The 13,973-nt window shown below is 42.2% G+C and overlaps 1 protein-coding gene and 1 pseudogene across 3 annotated transcripts in view; one reads left to right on the top strand and one right to left on the bottom strand.

Moving 5' to 3' along the window:
- Positions 1 to 13,973, top strand: part of CRADD (CASP2 and RIPK1 domain containing adaptor with death domain) — a 180,332-nt gene that overhangs the window by 116,661 nt on the left and 49,698 nt on the right. The window lies entirely within an intron of this gene.
- LOC120234646 lies at positions 301 to 919 on the bottom strand (annotated as a pseudogene).

Genomic DNA, 13,973 nt, shown 5'->3' on the forward strand with positions numbered 1-13,973 from the left:
ACAATGAGACAGACACAGGTTAATACTACATTGTTTGTGATAGCTCAATATTAGAAACCTTCCAAATAGCCATCAATAGAGGAATCGTTGAATAACCAAATGGTACACTCATAAAGAGGAATAATATGCAGTTATAAGAAGGAACAAGGAAAACATCTACATCTTGCCCTGACGTCCTCTTCAGGACCCATTGTTAAGTATACAAAAAAAATGGAGAAGTATTTACAGAGTATGCTACTTGCACTATAAGGAAGACAGGCAAATACGAGTGTTCACACATGTGCACCTACAGCCTCTACTTCAGGATAAGTTCTTCTTTCTCGGTTTTCCCAGGGAATTTGGGACAAGGAGGCTCTGTATCTGAAATAAAGTGTTGGGCCTCTTGGTGGGGAAGTGGGGCTTGTGGTGGTGAGGTGAGACCTGGTGTGGCAGCAAGAAGTTGATCTCAGAGTTGGGGAACTGCTTGACTGCCTGTTAGTGGCACTTGCTGGCCTCAGTCTCTTCCAGCTTCATGATCTGGATGGAGTGGGCCCTGGGTGCGGTGCGGGGCACCCATGACTGGCTGGCAGTGGGTGACAGTGCCTGCAGTGGCCAGGTTCCAGTGCTCCCCTGACGTGGGTGCCCCTGCAGGAGTCATAGCACAGCCAGGTAGCAGAGTTCTTCACCTGCAAGGTTGGCGGGGGGCGGTTCTCGAATACCTGTCCACAGTAGACAGTTCCCCTGAAGACTTCATCTTCTTCAGCTGAGACACCACGTACCCGAAGTGGGATTTGGTGACAACATGATCAGGTACAAAGACTCGTGTGCAATAGAGGGGCAGAGTGCAGCATTCGGGGGTGGGCAGACAGCACCCCACTTTGTACTCGCGCAGTGTGCCCGAGGTCTTCAGGGCACACCCTCCGCTCTCACTGCCCCCCATGAAAGGAAGTGCCAGGGTAAGTTCTTTATAGAGAATTACAGCTAATAAATGCAGAAGGGAGCTAGAACTAGAAAACCACTGTTTTGCAGCCTCTAATGAAATAATGGAGCTAGGCAACAGTCATTAATGGATACTAAAATCTTAAGTGAAACTGCAGCTTTGTAATTGAGAATCGGCTTGACAACATTTGAATCCACTGATCAATCCCAGCATCACTAAAAGTAGACTAGCCAAATATCATACTCCTTCTCATGTGATCTGATTGAAAAGAAATAAGACCACTTATGCAGTATTCTGCCCACATCCCTTCCGCACATATTTGAACCAGGATCTTATCAGGTTTCCATATCTACTTGCTAGTTTACAGGAAATACAGGAGAGAGAGGGACGTGTTAAACACCACACAAGGGTACACATCAGCCAAGTCCTGAGTGTGAGAAGATCTACGAAACAAATGACCCAATTTCTTCAGCAAATAAATGTAATGAGAAAAAAGTAGGGTGTAAAAAGGGGGAATGGTTATATGTCAAAAAATGTAGAGACCTATACACCAAATGCCATGTTTGAGCCTTTTTTGGATCTTGATCTGAACAAAAATAATATAAAAATACCTTTCTTGTTTTAAATAATAGGAGAAAATGAAACACAACTCTATTATGTATTATTTAAGAAATTATCGATAGTTTTAGTGATCTGATAGTGATATTGTGACTTTTTTTTTAAAGTAGGCTTCATGCCCAGCATGGAGCCCAACATGGGGCCCAGTGCAGGGCCCAATGCAGAACCTGCACTCACCACCCTGAGATCAAGAACTGGACTGAGATCAAGAGTCGGACACTTAACCGACTGAGCCGCCCAGGTGCCCCTGTGATTATTGTTTTTCAGTATTTACATCCAGAAGCACTTACTGTTGAATTGATATGATGCCTTCAGATTTTCTTTAAAACTGTGTCATCAAAAGGAAAAAAGTGTGTTTAGGGAAGTAGAGGAAAGCGGAATGGTAGGGTGTAATAGTTGTTGAGGTTTGGTGGTGTGTCATGGAGGTTTTTTTACACTTTTCTCTCTCCTTTGTGGGATATGGAAAACCTACATAATAAAGAAAATCAAGTTGTGCTATTTTAGAGTCTAAATTCTGGCAAAAGGCCTGGATTGTGGCCACTATTTGTACAATTTAGGTAGTCCGGGTTAATTCACTCCCTGTTCTCCTGCTTCCATGCCTTTTTCCATTTCTTCCGTTCCTTCTGCTTCCCTTGCTTTTCCTCAGTCACATTTTGCACGAGGCACCTCTCTGGTGGGTGCCGCCAGCCTTACAAGACTTCGGCACAACTGTGGCCTCTACACAGATGAGGAAACTGCAGTAGAGAGGGGTGACATTTCTCGTCCACAAACCCACACCCGTCTGTCACCAAACTCTGAGCTCTTCGGCATTATTTTATGCTGCTTCTCAGAAATGGGCCTTTGATTTTATAAATTTTTTGTTTTATTTTTAATTCTGTTTGTTAATAAATTTAAACACTGAGTAAATCAAATGGAGTAGCATCTGTATATTCCTTGTGTGTGGGAAAGGCACAAAGTATCTTCCTTATTGTAATAATTGCAAAGAGCTGATGAAAGGCAAAGCAGTGATCAGACTGAACTATAGCAACTGTCTCCATACTCATAAAAAAGTAAAACTCTATAAATTGTAACTTTAAGCCCCCAAATAAGGTTAATTTATGCTTGCTCTTCAACAGCAGTATCTAATCATTTTTTTACTAGAAATGGAGGCCAGAGAAAAATGCCTGATGTCATTTCTCTTGTGTTTGTAAAATCCTGAACTTCCCCCAAGCCACAGTTTGCTTTACTTTCTTGCAAAAGGATTTTGGCATTTGTAAAACCCAGGTGTGCCCGTGGGCATGTGCAGCCATGTCATTGTCATCTGTCATGTGTGATGCTCTGGATGTGAGAAATAGCAGTCATGCGTCAGGGGACGGTAGCAAGCCCCATCACTGAGTTCCTGCTGGAGGGCGTGCGTGAATCATAACCTCTATTTTATGAGATTTAGTGTGACTTTCCAAAGCACCTGCAGTGTGGTTCTTCATGGCTGGTCCCACATGGTGATTTATGCCCCAGAGATGTCTGCCTGGGATCCTAGAAAATTATATTAATGGGTTTGACATTGTTGTTTCCTTCAAGAATCAAGACACTAAATATAGTCAAGCTAACTGACAAAATGTTACTTCACAGAGCATGCCAGTGAAGGCATCAAAAAGAGATAAATAATAAATACTAAATCTTGCTGCATACCAGGAGCTGTGCTAAGTCCTACCAATATCTACTAATGTTTAACTCCCTTAGCAGTTTTCTTTTATAGCTGACGTGGCTGAGGCACAGAGAGGTTCAGTGACTTTCCTCAGGTTGCACACTTAGTAAATGGTGGAGCTAGGCTCTACAGTCAGGCATCCTGAGTCCCAAGCCTTTGAAGTCAAACCGCTGTGCAGTCTCAGAGCGTCAGCAAGAAGTAATCCCACCCAGTAAGCCATACTGCCATGACTTGTCCCTTTGTGGACATTAGGGCACCTTAAAAACCTGGGTTATGTGCTAGAATGCCATGTTATAGTTTTATAGATACCTGGGACCAAGCAGAGACAGATGAAGAGACTGATGAAGCACATGTAGCAAATCTTTGGTATTTGATATTAGATACTCAGAGCTGATACCAGAACACAGGGCTCCAGAGTGGTTTGCAGTCCAGTGGGAAAGCTAGTTGGCCTGGCTACCTTGCAAGACAGTTAAAGGACATAAGAATGGATATTCATTCAAGATCACCAGAAAGAAATTAGGTCAGGAATGAAAACAAATGGCAAAGAAATATCATTTTGGTATAAATTTTAAAAAATTCTCCTGCTTAGTAGTGTGAGTGTCTATTCTTTCTTGATTTATTAGAGAAGCGTGGAAACTGCTTACTTTGAAATCCTAAAATCTTTTCAGGCCCAACTCATTATTAATGTGGTGTACTTCCCTCAAGAGTGGTATTTTCACAAATGCTGTTTCTGGCTTCAGTCACATATAGAAACATTGGAATGACTCCAACATGACGTTTTGCCTTTTAAAAAATAGGAACTATATTTGCTAATGCATATGCTAAAAACACCTCTAAAAATAACTTGCAGTTTGACAAGCTGTCTCTTTAGTATCTTCTGTTCCAGGAGAGGAAGTTTTAAAACTTAAATTTGATCAACTCAGTACCTTTGAGAGAAAGGACAAGAATTTGCCAGCTTGTATGATTAGAATATGCTTTAGCATTTATATGATAATTGAGAATAACTCAAACTGATTTTCTCTGGCTAATATCAGACGTAAAAATTAAAAAATTAAAATTGTGTCTCCTCCAGAGGGTAGTAGGCTTGAGTTGCCTACCGGTATCACCTTCTTCATCTTCCCAGTCCTTGACCTGTGAGTTGGAAGTCAGGGGTGCTTTTTTGCAGCTTTCTTCATACCTTCTTTTACCCTGTGGTATTCAGCTACAAATGCTGTTGGCAGCTTCTGATAGAACAGGAAGGGAGGCCAAGGAGTGGATCTATAAAAGCAGAGTGATTTGTGCATAGGGGCCCTTTGGTGAATAAAAGAAAATAGATTTGAAGTTTTGGCAGTACAAGCAGTGTTTATTAGAAATGCAAGCTCATGATAGAAATATCAAACAGAATTCTGGAGGAATAGTGATACCCTACTTCACAGGTCATTAACTCAGACATAGGTTTGGCCACCAAAGAGAAGCTGAGTAGCATAGCAGACAAGATTAAGAACATTCGAGATCTAGTCCTATTTCTTGTGAAGATGAACTGGTCACTTAACTCTCTGGCCTTCAATTCTGTATAAAAAGCTTGTACTTGACCTCCATGGTTATGTTCTGTTTCATCACAGTGGCGTGACTCGAAGTTCCTATGAAATATCCAGGTAAGATGGGACAGGTGGAATATTAGTTTTGGTTTTTGCCGTAAAGGAAAGTGTTGGGGAGGCAACAGAGAATAGCAGGGGTCACAGACTTAAAGGCATTATCTGCCTAGCCTGTGTAGGCAGATGAGTGAAGTGAATTTGATATAGAAGTCCAGATCCATATTTTATGTAAAACCCCTTATTTACATTTTTTAAGTTTATTTATTTTGAGTGTGGGGGGAGGGGCAAAGCAAAGGGGAGAGAGGATCCCAAGCAGGTTCTGCAGTGCCAGCACAGAGCCCGACACAGGACTTGATCTCACAGACCCTGAGATCATGACCTGAGCTGAAACCAAGAGTCGGTTAATTGACTGAGCCACCCAAGTGCCCCATAAAACCCCTTATTTTTAAACATTGGCAAGTACTTTTTTTTTTAATACCCAGAAGTGGAATAGCTGATCATGTGGTTCTATTTTATTTATTTGTTTGTTTGTTTGTTTTTATTTAAATTCCAGTTAGTTAACATACAGTGTAATGTTAGTTGCAGGTATACAATATAGTCATTCAGCACTTCCTGCAACACCTGGTGCTCATCACAAGTGCCCTTCTTAATCCCCATCCCCTATTTCACCCATCCTCCCCCACCCCAACATTGTCAAGTTTTTTCATTTTTATCAGATGACTGTTGTTGGTGACACATGGCTGACCAACAGGCCTTCTGCTTAGACTTCTGGGGTAGAATTCATATTTAAGGGGTAAAGGACAGAGTCTTGGATTCTGACAAACCTGGGTTTGAACCTTAGCCCTGCCCTCTAATATGTTAGCTTGTATATCTATATTTAACTTCTTAAAGTTTCAAGTTTCTTTATCTGTAGAAGTGAGAATGGCTGTACCTCTTGTTAGGTTTCCTGAAGATTACATGTAGCACAGTACTTAACACATAGCAGGCACATTCTAAATGTTAATTCCATTACCTTTGTCATGGTGGTAGGTCTTCTATAATTTTTTCATTTTTATCTTGATGGCCAGTTCAAAATTTAGAAAAGAATGATATAGATGCCAGTGCTTTTTCATAGACTTTGAAATCTCTTCAACCTACGTTTCAGTTGTTTAAAAATAAAAATTTCTTCTTTAAAAGACACCATTTGGGAAGGACATTTTTTCTATTTGCCAGTAGATATAGGAGGCAATAAAATCAAATAGATGGTCTGTTACTCCTATTTTTTTAAAAAAATTTAAATGTTTTATTTACTTCTGGGAGAGAGAGAGAAAGAGAGACAGCCTGAGCAGGGGAGGATCAGAGAGAGATGGAGACACAGAATCTGAAACAAGCTCCAGGCTCTGAGTTAGCTGTCAGCACAGAGTCCCATGTGGGGCTTGAACCCACGAACTGTGAGATCATGACCTGAGCTGAAGTTGGAGGCTTAACTGACTGAGCAACCCTGGCACCCTGGTCTGTTACTCTTAAAAACTACTTTTGATAATGATGAAATACAACACCACATTCCCTCCTTAGGAAAAAAAGTTTAGTGGATGGAGACCCTGCTATTACCGATAGTAATTTCTTTTTAAAAACTTTTTTAATGTTTATTTTTGAGAGACAGAGTGTGAACTGGAGAGGAGCAGAGAGAAAGGGAAACACAGAATCCAAAGCAGGCTCCAGGCTCTGAGCTGTCAGCACAGAGCCTGATGCGGGGCTCAAACCCATGAACTGTGAGATCATGACCTGAGCCGAAGTCGGACTCTTAACCAACTGAGCCACCCAGGTGCCCCACTGATGGTAATTTCATAGTTTGATTATTCCCCAGGGAAATCTATTTTGAAAAGAATTTGCCACATGTCCTACTATGTACAGGACACTATTCCAAGGGAATAATTTAAAGATGGCTGAGACCTAATGGCATTGTTCTATACAAGACTGTCTTGGCTCTTTAGATTACAGTTTGCACAGAATTGTGTATGAGTTCACCTTGAGGGGCTACACAGACCATCTAGTGATGTTGCTGTTGTTCAAGGTATCTTGGAAGTTTCCCTTTGGAATTTTTCCTTTAGAACCCTTGGCACGTTTTGTTGAAGATTTTTATGCTGATGGTATTCATCCTTAAAGGTGGGTTTGATTTGATTCTGGCCAAGACCTCTTCATGACTAAGTCTGCCACTGACTCTGGCTAGAGTCAGTTTTGGTTAAAAATTGGCCAGGACCATAAAGTAATATGACAAGTTTTCTGGTATGTCATGAAACTGATCACAGACATAAAGGCCATTTCAGAAGAGGCATTCTTCAGGTTTTTTGCTCAAAGCCAGTATCACTGGAATATATTTATAGCTTCCCAACAGGGTTGCTTTGAAAGGAGCAGTGTTCATTTGTCTCTATATGTAGTGTGTCTGCTTAAAGATCCTTGTACTTACCTCTCAGCAAACTGAGTTTTGTTTTATTTTTCCCTTTTAAACGGTAGAGCATTCTTTCAAGTTCAGAGATAGATTTCCTCCAAGAAAATAAAACAAATTAGATCCATTCTCAGAAGACTTTAATGGAAAGAAATACATGTTTATAACAAGTTATTTAAAACTATCTGAATTGGAAAGGATGGCCTCATTGTTGACCATGAGTATTCTACCATGATTTGGGGACAAATAAATTTCCGTCAGAATGTTTAACATTAGAATTAAAGAATTCTGTGGTGTGGCCTGTTGACCTCATTCATTCATTCCACAGATATCTTTTGAGGCTGACTGCATGCCAGGCATTATCAGGCACTTGTGATGATGATGGTGATGATAGATACTTTTCACCTCAGGGAAGCCTGATATGTAAAAATACAAACTTATTCAAAAAGTAACCTGAGTATAAATAATAGTAGTATTATGAATTATCCTACTCTTTTCTTAAAGGGTAATTTGGAGTTTCATGAAGTAGTGAGCCTCTCTGGTACGTTTGAAACATTGTTCATCTTAAGATTATTGGAATCTGTATGTACTCTGAGGAAGTACATCTCTGCCGTGGCACCTAGTCACCACGTGTGGTCCCCCAGATCCAAGACAGGAGTACTCTCTCAGGGCACGTCTTAACCAAATGTGTCATTGAGCCCTTGTTAGAATGATGTTCTTGGTTCTGGAGGGAGGCTCTGAGGTTGTTGTCATGTTCCATCACCTCTTGAGGATGCTGTCTGGGGAGGGAGAAAGAGCAGTGACCCTGGAATCAGAAGACAACTCTTTCCAGTCCCCACTCTGGCCTCACGGGTCATTTGACCTACCTAAAGCTCACTTTCCTAACCTTCCGAGGGAGGTCAGTAACCCCGTTTCTTCATAGCACTGTTGTGGGGCACTGCAGGAGCCGGGGTATGTGAAAGCATTTGGGGGACGTTAGTCCTTGTCGCTGTCATTGTTTGATGAGGAAGACCTGGCTGCACTGACATAGAAGCAGCTCTGGCCCTTCAGAGTTCCTGGGACTTTGTTTCACAGCCCTTAGCTCTTATCTCTTCTTCCTCCTGTGGATTGTTTGTATATCCGATCGTCAGTAGCCACAGGAGACTAAGGAACAGAAAAGTTACGTGACATAACTTCCCAAGGTCACACAGCTACTAAGTAGCAACACCTTCATTTGAACCTAGAGTTTGTGAGTTCCAGTTTGTGATCTTAACTGCTATTCTGTCTCAACAGGATTGAGGTTTTGTACAACTGAAATAAAAATGTCAAGCCCCCCTCAAACCACAGAAGTTAACAGTGTATAGAATTTTCTGTGTTTTAAGTTTTGTGTCTCAAATCTTTGTACCCAGTAACACAGATAATCAGTGAATGAACAAGTAGCAAATTTATATCAGTGATATAAATATGCGTCCCTATATACTGAGGGTTTGCCCAGACAACCCACAATACACTAACTTGTTGCTGACGGAGCTAAGTAATTTATAGCCAAAAAGCAAGAATAGAAGAATTGCAAACAGTAAGCAGCTCAAGACCTGCATGGGTGATTAGGGTGAAATTCCTTCAATTTATAGAAATTCCAATCATACATATATATTCTGCAACAGTACTAGGCATTGTGTGGCACTAAGACTTCTTAGCATAATTTTGAATGAGAGGCATCTTGCAGACTCTAGGAATGTACTAATTTTAGTAATCCTAAATAACTTACTTAATATGTTATACTACTTATTCATGCACAAAATGAAAACCAAAAATAGAAAAAGCAAACAAAAGACCATGATTTTGGACTTCTCTTCCACCATTAGAACTGATGGAAAGGCTTAGATCTTGCCATCAGTTTGCTGTTCACCCGTAAGCCCCTCATGGCCTCACAGTTGGTTGTGGGCCATAGTTAGAGAATTCCTGCTTTAAAGGAGAAGTAAAGTTCATACCTTTTATTGAAGTCAGTCTGTTAAAGCTGTAGAGCTGGAATTTTCTCCATGAAAGAATTGTTTAGTGGGGTTTTTTGTCTTTTAGAGCAAAGCGTATTCCTCATTTAAGCCCCAAACAGTCTTTCCTTGAAATGATGTCTGGGATTTGCTTCAAAATAACCCTGTGGGTGGAGAGTGGGGAATGTGTGGGGGACTAGGTAAAAGAAGTGTGACGAGGAGTTGAGATTGTGACACCGGGGATTTATTATACTGTACTCTCTTCTCCTCTGTGTCTTTGACAATGAAGTTAACACCAGCAACAGCAAAAAAACGTCCTTGACCCCTATCCTACCTACTTTGTTTCTCTGCTTCTCCTTGATTACAGAGTTTCTAGAAAGAACTCTCGGTATCTCTGCTTCTGTCTCCTCATTGTTTGTTCAGTCCACCTCATGAGGCTTCCATTCCTGCCAGTCCCCTGGCTGTCCCTCTGTCAAGGGCACCGCTGACCTCCATCTTGTCATATGTGATGGTTTATGACATCAATGCTTTTTTCTCGTGTTACTTAGCAACATTTGATATAGTAGGACACTTTTTTAATGGAATATTTTCTTTTCTTGGCTGATGTCAACCCACATTTTCTTGTTATTTTCTCTACCTCACTGATGTTCTTCCTCCTCCTGACCTCTGACTATTAGGAAGCTTCTAACGCCCGATCTTTGGACTTCTTTGTATTCCTTTTCTGGATAATCTCGTTGGGTCCTATTGTTTTACATAACTTCTATTTGCCAACTGCCATCTTTAACCCTGACTTCCAGACTTGAATGTCTGAGAGGCAGTTTGAATTCAGTACCCCCAGATTACAACTCTTACTCACTCCAACTTTCTCTGTCAGGCTGGCCCGTCCTCATTAACCCCATCTCAGTAGAGGACCCCATTACATACACCTGACTGCTTGAGTCTCAAACCTAAACATCATCCTTGGTTGCTTTTTCCCCCTCATTTCCCACATCTTCTCCGTCAATATCACCTACTGAAAACTCTCTGCATTTACCCACATCCATCTATTTCTCTCATCTCTTCTGCTACCACTCCAGTCCAAACCTGACATCTCCCTCTGGACTTCCAGATTGCCTCCTGACCTATCTTTCTGCTTCTGTGTTCCCCCCTGCCATCAACCGGAGGTAGCTGCCCAGACAGTCTTCTAAAACATAAATGTCACTCCCCTACTTAAAATCCTCCATTGGCTTCCCATTGCACTTAGAAGAAAATACAAACTCATGATGTAGCTCCTGCCTATACTTGTCCCTTATCTCCCTCCCCTCTCCCATGGCTCACTATTGCAGTCACACTGGCCCCTGTTTTATTCTTCACATGTCCCACGTGGGTGTCTAACCTTAAGGTCTTTGCAGTTCTCTTCTCTCTTGTTGGTATGCAGATCACTTTAGAAGGCTGACTTCCTTTCATTAGTTAGGTCTCAGCTCAGTAAGAGCTGAGAGAGATTTTTCCCTAACTATCCTATCCAAAGTGCTCTCGTGAACCTGGGTTATCCTCCTGCCCCCAGCTTGTTTTCTTTGAATATATACAAAAGCATGCATGTGCTTGTGTGTTTGTATATTTATTTTTTGCTCCTAGCCTATAAACTCCAGAAAAGCAGATTCCCGGTCTGTCTTGTGTGTACTGTCTCCCCAGTACCTAGAACAATATCTGGAACACATAGGAGGTTAGTACTTATTGCATGAAGGAACAAACAGAAGACTGTTGTTTCTGATTCAGGATCAAAGAACTCCCCTCCCAAGGACTAATCTGTACAGTCTTACTCCATACTTCTCCATCCTCTGCCCCCTGCTCATTTGGACTCTGTGCTTGTGTACTGTGTTAAACCTTGTTCAGCGTTTTCAAAGGCTAAAGACATACTGTACTTTGGGTTCTTTGTCATTTCCAGCAGTCTGATTCTGTTGGAGGCCCCATCCACAGGGGGCTTGTCTTGTTTTCCAGTTTCTCAGAAAGCCAGTAACATTTTGTAGTTGCTTGTGTGTCCTCTTCTCCAGAAGTGTCGGAGCTTCAGACCACTGGTCTGCAGAGCCAGGTCTGAGCAAAGAGCAACAGAGACTCACCAGCGCCATTTGCTTTTTGATCGAAGACTCTTGTTTCTTCTTACCTTTCTCTGTCTGTCTTTAGTTGTCAGTTTGCTCCTTCCTTGCTTTCCCCTCTATTTTTCTTTTCATGTAGCAAACAACTCATAAATTTCTAGTTTAGTGAGATCAACTGCTAAAAAGGCCCTTCCCCAGTTTTATTTACAGAACTAAAAACTATGCTCAAGTCTTCATTTTAATATGATAATTGAGCAGCCTTCTAGAAAATAGCTGGGGCAAGTGCATTGTTACCAATTTGACTGTTACAATGGGATAGGCCAGGGCTGACCCAGGGATTTGAGCAAATTTTAGTCTTCTCTGAGGCAGACATAAGGAAATTTCTGACCACGTCTATGGCCATACCACCCTGAATGCGCCCGATTTCATCTGATCTCAGAAGCTAAGAAGCGTCAGGCCTGTTTAGTACTTAGATGGGAAGAAATGTCTGACCAAAGTGAAATCCTTTGTCATGTCTCAGAGTAGGTTAGCAAGTACTTCAAGAATCTTCTAGACAGAGGATAAGTTGGAATCACCAAATTTTATCTATTTGTCTAATGGGTGTAATAATAGCAATGTGTGTCTACTTGATAGAGAGCTTGGGAGGGTCAGGGTTTTTTCAAGGACTTTTGGTTCTTTCTTAAAGAATTATATCTTTAAGGAAGAACTTGAGGTTAAATTAAACTATTGGGATTTTCTTTTCTGCCATAGCTAACAGTTTTGTTATTGACATTCTTTTGCATATAGAAAGAAATCTGTTCTTTTGTCAAGATCATTCTTTATGAATTCCCCTATAAGTCATCTGAATAATACTTGTACCTTACAAATACTAAGTATTTACTTGTAGATCAGTGAAAACATTTCTGGGGCTAGACCTCTCCTTGTCAAGGTTATACTTTTTCGTAGGAGTCTTTACTTGCAGCCCCTGTTTCCTAAGCTCTTAGGGTTACTGGGTCTCTTTGACGTTACTAATTTTCATTTTGCTGGTTCTGAACGTTCTGCTCTAATAGAGCTCTGGCCCTTTGCAGATCTCTTTTTCTCCTTTGGAACGTCTCCCATGCTCATGGGCAGCTTAGGCCTGAGGTCATGTGACACGTCCTGATGCCACCTCTGCTGTTTGCACTGGCCACAGCCGAATCTGCCTGGCAGGGTTGCTGCTTCCGCTGGGAGCAGCCCCTCCTTTCGCATAGAAATGTTAGGGGAAAATGAATATACTATTATCTGAACATCGGCATTGGAATTTGTTTTATGAAGGAAATAATCTTGGGAAAAACACCTTGACAAATGCTTGAAGAAGAATATGAGGGCCCAGAGGTCTGGATGTTGACAGAACTACTCTGCATGAAGTCAAGGGGAAGCGTTTACTGATTGTTCAGAGAGCAAGAGGGACACGTGCAAGAACAAAAGGGAGGGGAGGGAGGAGGAGGGACAGGGCCCCGGCTAAGTGCAGAAGACCGTGGGGAAGGCCTTGAGGCCACTGTTCCATGGGGTCCCCCAACTTCTCTGTGCAGTCTGCTGTGCTGGTGCACGTCCAGCATGGAGTGGAGTTCAGGAAGGGAGCCTGGAGATGCAGACGTTCAGGTCTGAGGCATCACAGGGCAGCGTGGAGACAGCATCCATGCAGTCAGGAGCCCAGCACGTAAAGGAGGCCCTCAGAACATAATCTCACCGCAATGTTGAGAAGGGCTTTCGGTTTCCAGAGACTCTAGACTTGGTGGAGGGTTGAGCCAATTTTGCCTGCCTCCTGAAGGACAGTGAGAGTTGCAGCTAACACAGGAGCCGGACTACGTAGGTAGCTCAGCTGCTGCTGTTGTGTTTGGTGCCCCGTCTGTAATTCTGTTACACATGTTTTCATTGCACAAAGGATATTATATGACTCTGTACCAGGAACAACAGTAAAAACCAAGACAAAGGAATACAGGCAGCCAAGCGTGTCCAGAATGTCTGGCAGACAGGTGGTCAGGGTGCAGCTGTAGGAATAGAAAGTCCAAGAGGAAGCCACTGCTGTTTTTAAGCAGCGTTCACAATTGAGCTCACAGTTTCCGCATCCTGTGAATCAGCTCTTTTTGGTTTCCCATCCCAGTAGCATCTTTCAGGCTTTGGGGAATTCATTATGGGAAGCCAGTAACGTTTTGCTCAAGACCAGAAACAGTCTCTTTCCACATGGCTGAGGCCTCACTGGGAGCGCCACACACCACCCCCCCACCTCCCACTTTAAGCTTCACCGAGGCTCCCCCCACCCACCCCTGTAACCTCCGTCGCTGTCTCCTCCTTGGTCCTACAGCACCTCGTACACTTTTCAGCTTCTATACTTGGCACAGTACTTGTAATTTGTCATATGAATTTTTCTTTGTTTCCCAGGAGATTATACCATTCTTGAAGGCAGGAAACTGCCTTGTCTGTGTGTGGTAGCTCCCCACAGATATTTGCTGAATGAATGGTGTTGGGGCATGAGTACAGATATGCTTTTACTGGTTTTGTCTTTTTCCTGGTACAAAGGACAGAGTGAAGAGGCAGAGGGAGAAATAATATTGGTGGTGCTAATAATAGCAGCTATGTCAGTCAGTATTCTAAGCGTTATGTGGATTAACTCATTTCACCCTTCTAACAATCCTGTGAGAGAGCAATTGTTACTATCAGGCCTTCCCCTCATTTTATAGGGGGAGAAACAGAGA

Source organism: Hyaena hyaena, unplaced genomic scaffold, assembly GCF_003009895.1.
Source record: "Hyaena hyaena isolate Hyena2069 unplaced genomic scaffold, ASM300989v1 scaffold_113, whole genome shotgun sequence".
NCBI lineage: Eukaryota > Metazoa > Chordata > Mammalia > Carnivora > Hyaenidae > Hyaena > Hyaena hyaena.